Source organism: Henckelia pumila, chromosome 3, assembly GCF_033568475.1.
Source record: "Henckelia pumila isolate YLH828 chromosome 3, ASM3356847v2, whole genome shotgun sequence".
Lineage (NCBI taxonomy): Eukaryota > Viridiplantae > Streptophyta > Magnoliopsida > Lamiales > Gesneriaceae > Henckelia > Henckelia pumila.
Window position 1 is genome coordinate 133,985,060 of NC_133122.1, and position 14,607 is coordinate 133,999,666.

Below are 14,607 nucleotides of genomic sequence, written 5' to 3' on the forward strand. Positions count from 1 at the left end.
TTAGATTTTGCTTCTTCTCTCATCTTTTCTTTATTTGCTTCATTCTGATTTTAATATAACTGTTTTTGTTCGTTCTAGTTACGTGCCTTAATTGCTCATATATGTTAACTAGACTAACATCTTCTACCCCACTTATGCTCTGTTATATGAATTAAAGAATCTCATGGGTTATTGTCCATGCTATCCACCGTGTTACGACACGAAGGACAACACTTCAGGGGGAGACTTTAAAATTCAGGGGGAGAAGATTTTTAAACTCGGGGGGAGTTTATGATTATCTCACACTTGTGCAATGTGTTGTCCAGAAAGCAAAAAGGGGGAGATTGAAAGGAATTTTATTTCTTGAATATTTCGGCCCTAATTAATTAAAAATTAAAAGATTTTGCTTTCTAGACAAGAAAGGATATTTGGTAAATATTGAGTGTATATTTTCGAATATGTTAATGATATATTTGTCGAAGTTTAAATTAGATCTTGATAAGGTAATTATTTGACATAATATAAAACTATATTATCAAGATTTGATTTACAAGATTTGATAGAGTTTATTTCCTACTAAAACTAGTTTCCTTATTTATGTAGGACTCTATCTAAGGAAATCTTCAAGATTTGGATGCTTATCTATAAAAGGAGATTTCCACGCACAAAAAAGTGAGAGCTTCAGACGAAAAATACTCTGCGCATACTCTGAAGAATTCAAGGAAGATCTTGAAGAATTCTGAAGCAAGGTTTGCAACCATCGTTGTTGCATGTCCCCGTGTCACCGTTCGTGTTGAAGACATCAGAGACAACACTGTGGGAACTGTGTTGTTGAAGATATTTTTTGTCTCTTCAATTTAGGCTACGGGAGTTGCATCCAATTTCTTTTATACTCTTATTGTATTTTAGGATGCAAGTTTGATTTCTCAACTCGTTGAGAAATTTAGTATTTAATGACTTTTCGTAAAATCACTAGGATTACTTTGTAAGACTATTCTTACGTTTACTAGTGATATTTAGCCCTAAGGCACCCGCACGAGTTTTATACTCGTGCAAAATTATTTACTTGTGTTTTTATTTACGCTTTAAATTTCTGCTGCACTGTGTTGTCTGTGGTGTTACAACACAAACGATAACACTGCCTTATTTTACATAACAACCACGTATACCGTTTCTTTCAAATACAAAACCAACAAAATTCATCACACTATATTATGGTTGATTTCAACTACAGCCATGGCTGCAGCAAAGCAAGCTCTCTCTTTGAAAGTGGTGATGATCAAAGGAAAAAACAAAGTTTTATATGCTGAAATAGACAGCGATTTTGCGGATGTTGTGTTGAGTTTCCTGACATTGCCCTTGGGAACAATAGCGCGACTCTTCATCAAGCACTATGGAAACACACCAATTTTGGGATGCTTCAACTCTTTGTATTCGGGTTTATTTAATTTGGGCAGCAGTCATTTTGGGACAGTGGAGGGTAAAAAGATGCTGCTGGAACCAAGAAATGCATCCGGATTTGAACGTAGGAGATTAAAAGTCCAGATTGATGATACTCCCCCCATCAAGTTCTTCACATGTGAAAGGAATTAATTATTCCTTGATATCTTTTCATGTTTTGAAAGATTATAATATTGTGTCTTGCCTTTCTAGGATTGATAGTTAATATTTTGTTTCTTATCTATATGCTTGATATATTTTAAACTAGGAATAGTTTTGATTTGAATTGAGATAATATAATATTCCTAGATTTAAAATATGGTTGATTGGATTATAGAATGATATTTCCTATATTTGAAAGAGTTTAAATATTTATATATTTACTTGATTATTTTGTAGGAGATATTATTCACTTATCATAATATATCTGTATCTCCTAACTTATCTTTATTTCCTTATCTTTATAGATTGATTCGAGTTTGAATGGAAAAAAGATCAAGGTTTATTGGAGATAAGATTGTTCAAGCTTAATTTGGTGTCCTTCACGTTGAATAAATAGGAGAGCTGATCGAGAAGCGTGAACAGCAGAAAGTAGTGCAGAATAGAGAGCGCGAGAGCAGAAAAACACGTATACTGCACAAGAGAGAGTTTCACATATAAAATTCAGAGACACATTCATGAGAAATCAATAGCTCTGAATTAAAGAAGAAGATCGAAGATTGCAAAACTCTGGTTGCTGCTTTTCTGTATTGCCGTGAAGCTTTTCGAGAACACTTGAAGTTTACACTTGCAAGAGTGTTGGTCGAAAGACGTTTTGTTGTTCTCAGATTTCGGCAATCAAGATCGACTCCCTTTGATTTTATTATTCTGCCTTGAGTTGATTTTTAGGGAGTTGTTTTTATTTATTCTTTATTTTCTCACATGCTTTGAGAAAATTGATTTTTACAATAATTCACTAGTTTTAGGGTTTGTAAAACTCTTTGATTATTTTCTAGTGAAAGTTTTGCCCTGAGGCGCTGCAAGAGTATTTTATACTCTTGCTTAAATATTTGAGTCTAATTTGTTTGGTTTCTTATCTATTTTATTCATTGCTTTCAAAAATTCTGATGCATGTTAATCAAGGTGTTATTGAAGATGTTGTCAACACCTAGTGATAACACCTGAATCTGTTTTATGTGCAACCTTTTATTACTTTAGTACTTGTGCATATTTACTCTTGAGTATTTATATTGTTAGTTTGCTATTACTATTCACGTTTTAATATTTCCGCTGCATGTTGTGTAGGATGTTGTCAACACCTAGTGACAACATCTGATTCTGATAATTTTTATGAACCATGATATCCCTTACAAGTGGTATCAAAGCCTACTCTTGATACACTAAGAGCTGATTATAGATTATTTTTTCAGGAATATTATGGATTCAACAACAGCAAACTCATTCTTCAAACCTCAAGAAGTCTTTGAATCGGATTTGGGAGATGACTCAATGTCACTCATCACAAAGAAGTTTGTTGAATATCTGAAGAAGATGAGGGAGACAAAAAATACCGATCAGAAACTCAAAGCTCCACTTTTTCCGGCTGCTAATAAAACTCTGAAAATTGGCGGGCCTTATCAATCATCAAGGAAGTTTCCTGACCCTCAAAAGCCTCGACTTATGCTGGAAGGAAAGAAAAATCCTACTGTAAAGAAGATTGACACGGTGAATTGTCATGAATGTCAAGGCTATGGTCATTATGCCAATGAATGTGCAAATACGGTTCGGAAAGGGATGAATGCATCTTTGTGTGATGAAGAATCTGAAAAGGATGAAGAACAGACTGAAGAAGAAAGCCACACATCCCTGACAGCATTGATGGAAAGAAAGAAGCTGATGCAAGTCAATCCTTTAGGTGTTGCCGCAAGTGTTGCCACACCTGGCCGCAACATCTCCCAAAGGTCAGTATGTTTAAATTCTTTTACTGCTGATAATGTGAATAATTCTGATGCAGGTGATGAAAGAATGTCTCTGGAAGATGTGCGAATGCAATATGAAGAGTTATATGCTGACTGGGTTGAACGAAATAAGAAGAACACTTTTCTTTCAAGAGAAAATTCTGATTTGAAGGCTTCTATGTCAAGACTTGAAGTAGTTCTGAGTAAGAAGGACCTGGAATTGTGTAAGGTTAAGGATGAACTCATGAAAGCTAAGGCTACACTGGCTAAATTCAATTCAAGCACAACCAAGCTTGATTCTTTGCTCATGATGGGAAGAGATGGTAAGGCTGGGCTAGGTTTTGAAAATAGTAAATTTGAGGTTGGTGAATGTTCAAAAGCTCCTGTATTTGTCAAATAAAATAGCTGTCCAGGAAGCTTAACAGAAAAGGTCACAACAACCGATCCTCCAAAACCAAAGCCACAACCTGCTGCATCTTTAAAGCCCAGAAGAAAAGGTAAGTATGTTTGTCATTACTGTCATAGACCTGGTCATATCAAACCATATTGTTTTAAGTTGCAAGAAGACTACAGACATAGATCTGCACCGAAGGTGTTGCCTAAGGTGTTGCCAACACCCTGTAGGAACACAGTCGTTCTCCGGATCAAAAAAGAAAGTGATATCCGATGCAGCGGAAGTTTTAAAATTTTATATGGAACGATTCCATATGGATATCAAATTCCTACGATTAAAATTGATAACATAAAATTTAAACAATATAAATTTTACCTTAAAATCTCGAAGCGAGATTATGGACACCAACAGATTAAACTGCTCTTGTTGTATATCCCAGGAACTGATGAATGAACAATTCTTCAATCAGGTCCACGAATAGAAATTTAATCCCTCTGATAGACTGCACTAGAAAGTCTATCAGAAGTTTCTACGAAGAGATAGAACAGATATGATCTGTTAAATCAGTCTGCAAATTCAAAAATTCACAGACTGAATTTTCGAACACTTTGAGGAGAGGGGAGGGGTCGGCCGAATTTCAAAGAGAGGAGGCTCTCTAGGTTTTTGAAATTATGACCTGTGTTGTATAATTTCTATACTGCAATAACTTATTTATAATGTGGGCTGCTAACAGCTTAGGGCCCATTAGTCATAAGTTCAAGCTTGACAAGCAAAGCCCGCATGTTCAGAAATTAATATAAACTTCATCGTGACTCAGATTGATAAACCAATTTCACCAATGTTCACAGAAACCATTTCTGCATCTTTTAAAGTCAAGATAAATTTTCTGAATCCGAATTCAGTGGTTTCCAAAAATGTCCATCACTATGTCATTTTAGGAAATCTTACTCCCTCTACTTTTAAATAAGAAGTCCCACTTCTTTATTTACTAAATTTAACTCTTTAAATTTAATTATCCCAACGGGGATTAGAAATCCATTACTTGTGTGACCCTCAATGGTTCAGGGATACAACTAGTCGTGGGCTCACAACTCCTTGTGACTCGGAACAATAATTTCCGACTTGCCCATCGAATCATGGTAAGAGCGCCTAGCAACATCGCCCCATGATTCCCTAGGTATCACTGATAGTGCCTACAAGAACCAATAGATTTTGGTTAGCGTACAGTACGGTCCCTTCATCCATATATCCCGATCGAATCAACAATCATTGGTAAATCGAGAGTCGTTCGAGATTCGATAACTATGCAATGCATCTTGAAGATCAAATAGTGACATCGCATGTGCTACTAGGAAACCAAGTAACCTAAAACACATCATGTACTCTGGCCAGAGATTCGTCACACTAATATCTCCTCAGATTGCATAGGATATCCACACTCGCAAGTATGTGGTGAATCCTTGACAACAAAGCATCGACTCCTATATGTGTCGTAACTGTACCCAATCCCGACACCTGATGACCCCAATAGAGTCGGTAAACGAGTCAAAATACAGTACTAGCATATAGAGTCTCAATGATGTTTCAAGTAGTAAGGACTAATGGTGTACAAACAAAACCGCGGACTTTATCCACTCGATAAGTGATAACCACTTGGAAAGTCCGGATAGGGTAGTTCGATCATTCATCATATGAATATCCATTTGCATGCTTTGAACATCTCTATGTTTCATACCAATGAAACATGAAACTCGGCATCACAAATGCTAGTCTCAGTCTCGAGCGATCCTTATCCTTATTAACGGACGGCTCAATCGACTAGGAACTGTTTAGAATATACAGTGACTTTAAGATGTTTTTCATGATAGCCATCCCCATGTGCTACCACATCTTACATACACTATAGTATATTCAAGGTCTTCATCTAAACATCTTATAGTATGTCACAACATAATAATATGATAAAAGATAAAGTAAATGCCATTATAAAAGTGTAAATTACATTAACCAAAAGATTGTTTATACATAGAGTCATAAAAGCCCTTAGCCACAAGTTGGCTCACCGGGCACCCACTCTTTCAATCTCCCACTTGCCCTAAAGCCAACTAGTCATACTACGTAGTCCCATTGCTTCGCGATGTTTGTCAAATAATGGTCCTGGCAAGGGCTTAGTAAGTGGATCAACGATATTGTCTGCAAAGGCCACTCTCTCGACAGTGATGTCTCCTCTTTCCACGATCTCCCGGATGATGTAGTATTTCCTCAGTACATGTTTGGATCTTTGATGAGACCTTGGTTCTTTTGCCTGAGCAACGGCACCCGTGTTGTCACAGTACACCGGGACTGGACCAACAGCTTCAGGAATAACGCCCAACTCTTGGACGAAATTTCTCATCCAAACGGCCTCTTTAGCAGCAGCTGATGCCGCAATGTATTCTGCCTCAGTGGTGGAATCTGCTGTGGTGTCCTGCTTGGAACTCTTCCAAGAGACAGCACCGCCATTGAGCATGAACACAAATCCAGAGGTTGACTTCGAGTCATCCACGTCTCTTTGGAAGCTAGAGTCGGTATAGCCTTCCAATTTCAGTTCTCTTCCTCCATAAACCATGAATACATTCTTAGTTCTTCTCAAATACTTAAGAATATCCTTCACGGCTTTCCAATGCATTTGACCGGGATTGGCTTGATATCTGCTCGTGACACTCAGAGCAAATGTCATATCCGGTCTGGTAGATATCATCCCATACATGATACTCCCTATGGCTGACGCATATGGTATGTGTGTCATTTTCTCTATCTCTTCGTCAGTCTTGGGACACATCGACTTGGATAGAGAGACTCCATGACACATAGGTAGATGTCCTCTCTTGGACTCATCCATTGAAAACCTTTTCAATATAGTGTCGATGTAGGTAGCTTGAGTAAGTCCTATCATTCTCTTAGATCTATCTCTATAGATCTGTATCCCTAGAATATAGGACGCCTCACCCAAATCCTTCATCGAGAATCTTCCTCACAACCATATCTTTGTTCACTGCAACATCCCTACATCATTCCCAATGAGTAAGATGTCATCAACATAAAGTACTAAGAATGTCACAGCATCCTCAACTACTTTCTTGTACACGCACGGTTCCTCCGGGTTCTTGATGAAACCAAAATCCTTTATTGTTTCATCAAATTTCTGGTTCCAACTTCTTGATGCTTGTTTGAGACCATAAATTGATCTCTGAAGCTTACATACCTTATGCTCGCTTCCCATAGATGTGAATCCCTCAGGCTGCATCATATAGGTTTCTTCCTTAATGTTTTCATTAAAAAATACAGTCTTCACATCCATTTGCCATATCTCATAGTCATACCATGCTGCTATGGCAATAAGGATTCTTATGGACTTGAACATTGCGACTGGTGAAAAAGTTTCATCATAGTCAACTCCTTGTCTTTGAGTATAACCTTTTGCCACCAATCGTGCCTTGTAGGTCAGTACCTTTTCATCAGGCCCAAGTTTTCTCTTATAGATCCATTTACACCCTATTGGAACAATTCCATCGGGAGGATATACTAAAGTCCAAACTTGGTTTGTATGCATCGAATCTATTTCCGACTGCATAGCTTCAAGCCATAAGTTTGAATCCGCATCAGAAATTGCTTCCTTGAAGTTTCTTGGATCACGTCCAATGCCGGTTTCACTTTGATCCCCTTCTAGAAGAAAACCATATCTAATAGGAGGCCTAGAAGTCCTCTCGGATCTTCTAGTAATAGGCGTGTCAATCAATGGTTCTTGAGGTGTAGGATCATTATTTTGTATCTCGGGTTCTTCTCGAATTTCTTCGAGTTCCATCATCTTGCCTTTCTTATCCAATAAGAACTCCTTCTCCAAGAAGGTGGCATTCCTTGAAACAAACACTTTTGTTTCAGTAGGATGATAGAAATAATATCCGATTGAATTCTTCGGATACCCTACAAAATAACATAAGGTGGATCGACTATCCAACTTATCTCCCACTGTCTGCTTCACGTAAGCAGGACATCCCCAAATCCTCAAGTACGAATACTTAGGAGCTTTGCCATTCCATAACTCGTATGGTGTTTTGTTCACTGCTTTAGTGTGGACGTTGTTCAACAACAATACCGCCGTTTCAAGAGCATAGCCCCAAAACAAAGGTGGGAGCTCAGTGAAGCTCGTCATAGATCGAACCATGTCCAACAATGTTCGATTGCGACGCTCCGAAACTCCATTCAGCTGAGGTGTCATAGGAGGAGTCCACTGAGAGAGAATCCCATTCTCTTTTAGATAGCTAAAAAACTCGGTACTCAAGTATTCTCCACCTTGATCCGATCGAAGTGCTTTAATACTCTTACCTAGTTTGTTTTCTACTTCAGCCTTGAATTCTTTGAATTTTTCAAATGATTCAGAATTATATTTCATCAAATATAAGTATCCATACCTAGAACAATCATCAGTAAAGGTAATGAAGTAGGTGTGACCAAATTTTGTACCAATACTAAATGGTCCGCAAACATCTGTATGGATCAAATCCAATAGATTTTGACTACGCTCAGGTTTTCCTTTGAAAAGAGATTTAGTCATTTTTCCTTTCAGGCAGAACTCACAAGTAGGTAGAGAGTTAATATCAGACATATCAAACATGCCCTCTCCCACTAGATTGTTCATCCTCCTTGAGGAAATATGACCTAGCCTAGCAAGCCAAAGGTTTGCCGGGTTTTGACTATCGATTTTCCTTTTGTTCGTTGTTACCGGTTTATCAACATAATTTATTGGAACGTCTTTTAATTTTAAGTTATATAGATCATTTTCAAGTTGTCCATTTCCAATCAAACATTCATTCTTGTAAATATTGCAAATCTCATTCACAAAATTGCAAGAAAAACCATCTCTATCAAGCATAGAAACAGAAATAATGTTTTTAATCAAGTTTGGAACAAATAAAACATCTCTCAAAAGTAACTTAAAATCGTTCTGCAAAATTAAATAAACGTCTCCCACAGCTTTGGCTTCAACTCTAGAACCATTTCCGAGCCTCAGCTGGGTCTCACCCATCCTAAGCTTGCGACTTCTTGTTATCACCTGAAAATCATTGCAAATGTGAGATCCACATCCGGTATCCAACACCCAAGAAGTAGTATTAAGTGAAACATTTATTTCAATATAAAACATACCCTTCGCAGTTTGCAACTGCTCAAGATATTCCTTGCAGTTACGTTTCCAATGACCGGGTTTCTTGCAGTGATGGCAAACATCCTTGGATTTTTTCATGTTTGAAGCCTTTGTCTTGTTCTTCTTCTCGGGTCCGGTTTTCTTGGATGGGGCAGAACGTTTCTTACCCTTTGTACTTGGCCCCTTCTTAGCAGAAGAAGAGGAGCCTACCAAGAGAACCGGTTTATCCTTCCTTAAATTGGCTTCATAAGTTACAAGCATATTGACCATCTCTTCAAGGGAGGCCTCTATCTTGTTCATATTGAAATTCACCACAAAACCGTCAAACGATGAAGGAAGAGAGAGAAGTAATAAGTCCACATTGAGTTCATGCTCCAATACCAATTCAAGCGTTACCAACTTCTGAATGAGTCAAATCACGCGTACCCCATGATCACGGACCGAAGTCCCTTCACGCATGCGACACGTCATTAACTCTTTTACAGTAGCGAACCTTTCAGCTCTCGATTGAGCCCCAAAAAGTTCCTTGAGTTGTACGTGAATGTCAGCAGCATTCACGGTATCCTCAAATCGTCTCTAGAGTTCATCAGGCATCGAAGCTTGCATATAGCATTTGGCCTTGATATCATGGTCCCACCATTTATCAAGTTTTGCCAACTCTTCCGGACTTATATCAGCTGGTGCTTCCTTCGGAGGAGATTTTTCTAACACGTAAAACATCTTCTCCGAGGTCAAGACAATCTTCAACTTACGGAACCATTCCGTATAGTTTGCGCCAGTCAGTTTGTTTTGTTCGAGAATAGAGAATAGTGGATTGCGTGAATTCATCTTAATGAAATACTGAAAAGAAACAGACAATAATCAGTGATTGTTTAATTAATTTACTAAGACATAAAATAAGGCGAAATTTATTTTATGAATCTCACTCCCACTATTTTAACGATTTCACTACCCTCTAGTGAAAACGAGAAACATTTTCTTTAGTGGGAACATGGAGTCCAATTGACAAATTATAGTCCCGAATAATATCAGTCAACCATAATTTTCAAAAGGTAGAGCCCAATTGCTTCCAAAGCAAGCTCCATGTTTTTACCTCATGTCCAATAAGGGCCCAATAATATGACGTCGTTTATTGTGACACGTCAGGATGACCCATCAATATTAAGTTGTGATGGACGGTCGCCATGTGGATCCCCAATAATATGAGCCAATCCCATGGGAGTTCCATCCAACTTACAACATGTGTCGATCCAATTTACAGCTTTCCGACGAACGGGCCCCCCCAATAATATGAGCCGGACCGTATCCGCGGGTAGCATCTCATACATTGATCGTTGATGGAAGGTAGGAACATTTAAACAATATTTAAATTTCCTTTATTTATCTTGATATCAATTTTAAATCATATTTAAAATGAGGGATTTTTAATTTTTGAAAATTTGTCTCATCATTTAAATTTTGTATGCTTGCGGGATTCATACAATTTAGTCTAAACATGCATACAACAATAATATCATATATTATATTTTAGGATGATCGATTCCATTACTAATCGACCCGTGGTTGCCAATCACGAGTCTAAGTCCAATCCTAGGTGATATGCAAGTATGCAATGCAATCCTATTACATTGTGCTTCCAATTTACATTTCTTCAGTCTTTATCATTGCTTGTTGGTCCCACCTCCATCTTCAAAATCTCCCACTATTTCTAGTGAATTTACAATAAATTACTATGACAAATAAAGGGATACATAATAGGGGTGGGAACGGGCCATAAACCAGGCCCACTTTTATTACAAATGATAAAATCAAATTTGGGCCATAAACCAGGCCCATTAATAAAATCCAACAATCAATAATAAGGCCAAATGTAAACAACCTAATATACACCTATAATATTGGTCATGGCAATCGATCATCTTTATCCAATAATATTTAATTCAAAAATTAATTTATTGGATATCATGCAATGTCAATAAATATAAATAGATAAAATCATATTTCATACATAAAATCTTATTTTATATATAAAATCATATTTTATCTAGTTTATCCATCAAATCATATTTTACATATAAAATCCAATTTTATACATAAAATCATATTTTATTATCAATTGTACCAAAATTAATAATTAAAGATTTAATTTATTGGATTAAATTTATAAATTTCCAAAATTCAAAATTTATCCAAAAATTAATTTTCTTAGTTTAAAAAAAAAATTTTGGGCTCAAACAATTTTGACCCATTGCCTCGTGGACCAACTGAAACAATTTTCAATCGGACCAAAAACTGGGCCCAAAACCATTTTGGGCTAGAATTCATAATTCACGAAAAATTTAATTTAATTTTTTTTTAATAAAAAAATTTCTGGGCAGCCCAGGACAATCCCGGGCTGCCCGCCCGTCGCTGGGCTGGACTCGTCCAGCCCAGCTGCTGGGCCGCTCCATGCGGCACAGCTGCGCGGGCTAGGGCAACGCTTGCCCTAGCTCGCGCAGGGCTGCTGCGTGCAGCCCATCTGCGCAGCTTGGGGTGCACGCGGCGCTGCTCGCTGTCTTCGGGCAGCGGGCAGCCCCGAATTTTTTTTTTTTTCTTTTCCGTTTTATTTTTCTGAAAAATCGAGGCTTTGTACAATCGATAAAATTTTAATCATAAAATCCGAGAACAACCTGGCTCTGATACCACGGTAGGAACACGGTCGTTCTCCGGATCGAAAAAGAAAGTGATATCCGGTGCAGCGGAAGTTTTAAAATTTTATATGGAACGATTCCATATGGATATCAAATTCCTACGATTAAAATTGATAACATAAAATTTAAACAATATAAATTTTACCTTAAAATCTCGAAGCGAGATTATGGACACCAACAGATTAAACTGCTCTTGTTGTATATCCCAGGAACTGATGAATGAACAATTCTTCAATCAGGTCCACGAATAGAAATTTAATCCCTCTGATAGACTGCACTAGAAAGTCTATCATAAGTTTCTACGAAGAGATAGAACAGATATGATCTATTAAATCAGTCTGCAAATTCAAAAATTCACAGACTGAATTTTCGAACACTTTGAGGAGAGGGGAGGGGTCGGCCGAATTTCAAAGAGAGGATGCTCTCTAGGTTTTTGAAATTATGACCTGTGTTGTATAATTTTTGTACTGCAATAACTTATTTATAATGTGGGCTGCTAACAGCTTAGGGCCCATTAGTCATAAGTTCAAGTCTGACAAGCAAAACCCGCATGTTCAGAAATTAATATAAAATTCATCGTGACTCAGATTGATAAACCAATTTCACCAATGTGCACAGAAACCATTTCTGCATCTTTTAAAGTCAAGATAAATTTTCTGAATCCGAATTCAGTGGTTTCCAAAAATGTCCATCACTATGTCATTTTAGGAAATCTTACTCCCTCTACTTTTAAATAAGAAGTCCCACTTCTTTATTTACTAAATTTAACTCTTTAAATTTAATTATCTCAACGGGGATTAGAAATCCATTACTTGTGTGACCCTCAATGGTTCAGGGATACAGCTAGTCGTGGGCTCACAACTCCTTGTGACTCGGAACAACAATTTCCGACTTGCCCATCGAATCATGGTAAGAGTGCCTAGCAACATCGCCCCATGATTCCCTAGGTATCACTGATAGTGCCTGCAAGAACCAATAGATTTTGGTTAGCGTACAGTATGGTCCCTTCATCCATATATCCCGATCGAATCAACAACCATTGGTAAATCGAGAGTCGTTCGAGATTCGATAACTATGCAATGCATCTTGAAGATCAAATAGTGACATCGCATGTGCTACTAGGAAACCAAGTAACCTAAAACACATCATGTACTCTGGCCAGAGATTCGTCACACTAATATCTCCTCAGATTGCATAGGATATCCACACTCGCAAGTATGTGGTGAATCCTTAACAACAAAGCATCGACTCCTATATGTATCGTAACTGTACCCAATCCCGATACCTGATGACCCCAATAGAGTCGGTAAATGAGTCAAAATACAGTACTAGCATATAGAGTCTCAATGATGTTTCAAGTAGTAAGGACTAATGGTGTACAACCAAAACCGCGGACTTTATCCACTCGATAAGTGATAACCACTTGGAAAGTCCGGATAGGGTAGTTCGATCATTCATCATATGAATATCCATTTGCATGCTTTGAACATCTCTATGTTCCATACCAATGAAACGTGGAACTCGGCATCGCAAATTCTAGTCTCAGTCTCGAGCGATCCTTATCCTTATTAACGGATGGCTCAATCGACTAGGAACTGTTTAGAATATACAGTGACTTTAAGATGTGTTTCATGATAGCCATCCCCATATGCTACCACATCTTACATACACTATAGTATATTCAAGGTCTTCATCTAAACATCTTATAGTATGTCACAACATAATAATATGATAAAAGATAAAGTAAATGTCATTATAAAAGTGTAAATTACATTAACCAAAATATTGTTTACACATAGAGTCATAAAAGCCCTTAGCCACAAGTTGGCTCACCGGGCACCCACTCTTTCAAACCCTTCCACAACATCTCTAGGAACAGATCTACTGTAAGAAAGGTTTGGGTACCAAAGGCTGATATTCATTGTTATATGATTTATACAGCTTTGAAAACTAATGTTTCAGGTGCTTGGTACTTTGATAGTGGAAGCTCACATCATATGACAGGTTCTATGAAGTTTCTCTCTGATTATGTTGAACAGAAAAGTGAGAAAGTGACGTATGGAGAAGCAACAAAGGGAAATATTGTAGGAAAAGGCACACTGGATGTTGCTGGTTTGCCTAAGCTTCGCAACGTGCTTCATGTTGAAGGATTAACTTCAAATTTAATAAGCATTAGTCAGCTTTGTGATGACAACTTGCATGTGCAATTTGATAAGAAATCATGCAAAGTGTTTGATAGTTCTAACATGTGTGTTATGATAGGTACGAGGTCATCTGATAATCGCTACCAATTTGGAGAAAAGATGACTTGTACACATACAAAGATGGATGAATTTAACCTTTGGCATCGGAAGTTGAGACATGAAAACTTCAAGAATTTGAAGAACTTAAGTAAGTTTGATGCTGTTAGAGGTATGCCTAATCTAAAATCTGGAATTCCATTTGTTTGTGAGGCATGTCAAAAACAAGCAAACCAATGTGTTGCACCAGATGTTGCCAACATCTGAGACAACACTCTGTCTTAAGTTTGTACATATGGACTCGAAGGGTCCAATGGATGTGGAAAGCTGTGGAGGTAAGAAATATTTTGTTGTTTGTGTAGATGATTTTTCACTATATACTTGGGTAAGATTTGTGAGAGAAAAATCAGATATATTTGATGTTTTTAAGAATTTGCTCACAAGGATTGTGAATCTTCACAACTTGAAGGTGACTAGAATTCGTACTGATTATGGTAAGGAGTTCGAAGACTCTTCTTTTGAGAATTTATGTGATCTGAAGAAGAAAACAGCTGAGGATGAAGTTGATGATATGCTGGATAAATCTGGAAATTCAGATGTTGACCAAGGAGTGTTGCCAACACCTCCTGCTGAGATTCCAGAAATAAAAGTTGAAAAGCCTACTGATGAGAATATTGATGAGGACAGTGAGGTAAACGAAGCTAGAAAGAAAATTCCAAGCAGAATTCAGAAGAATCGTCCAACC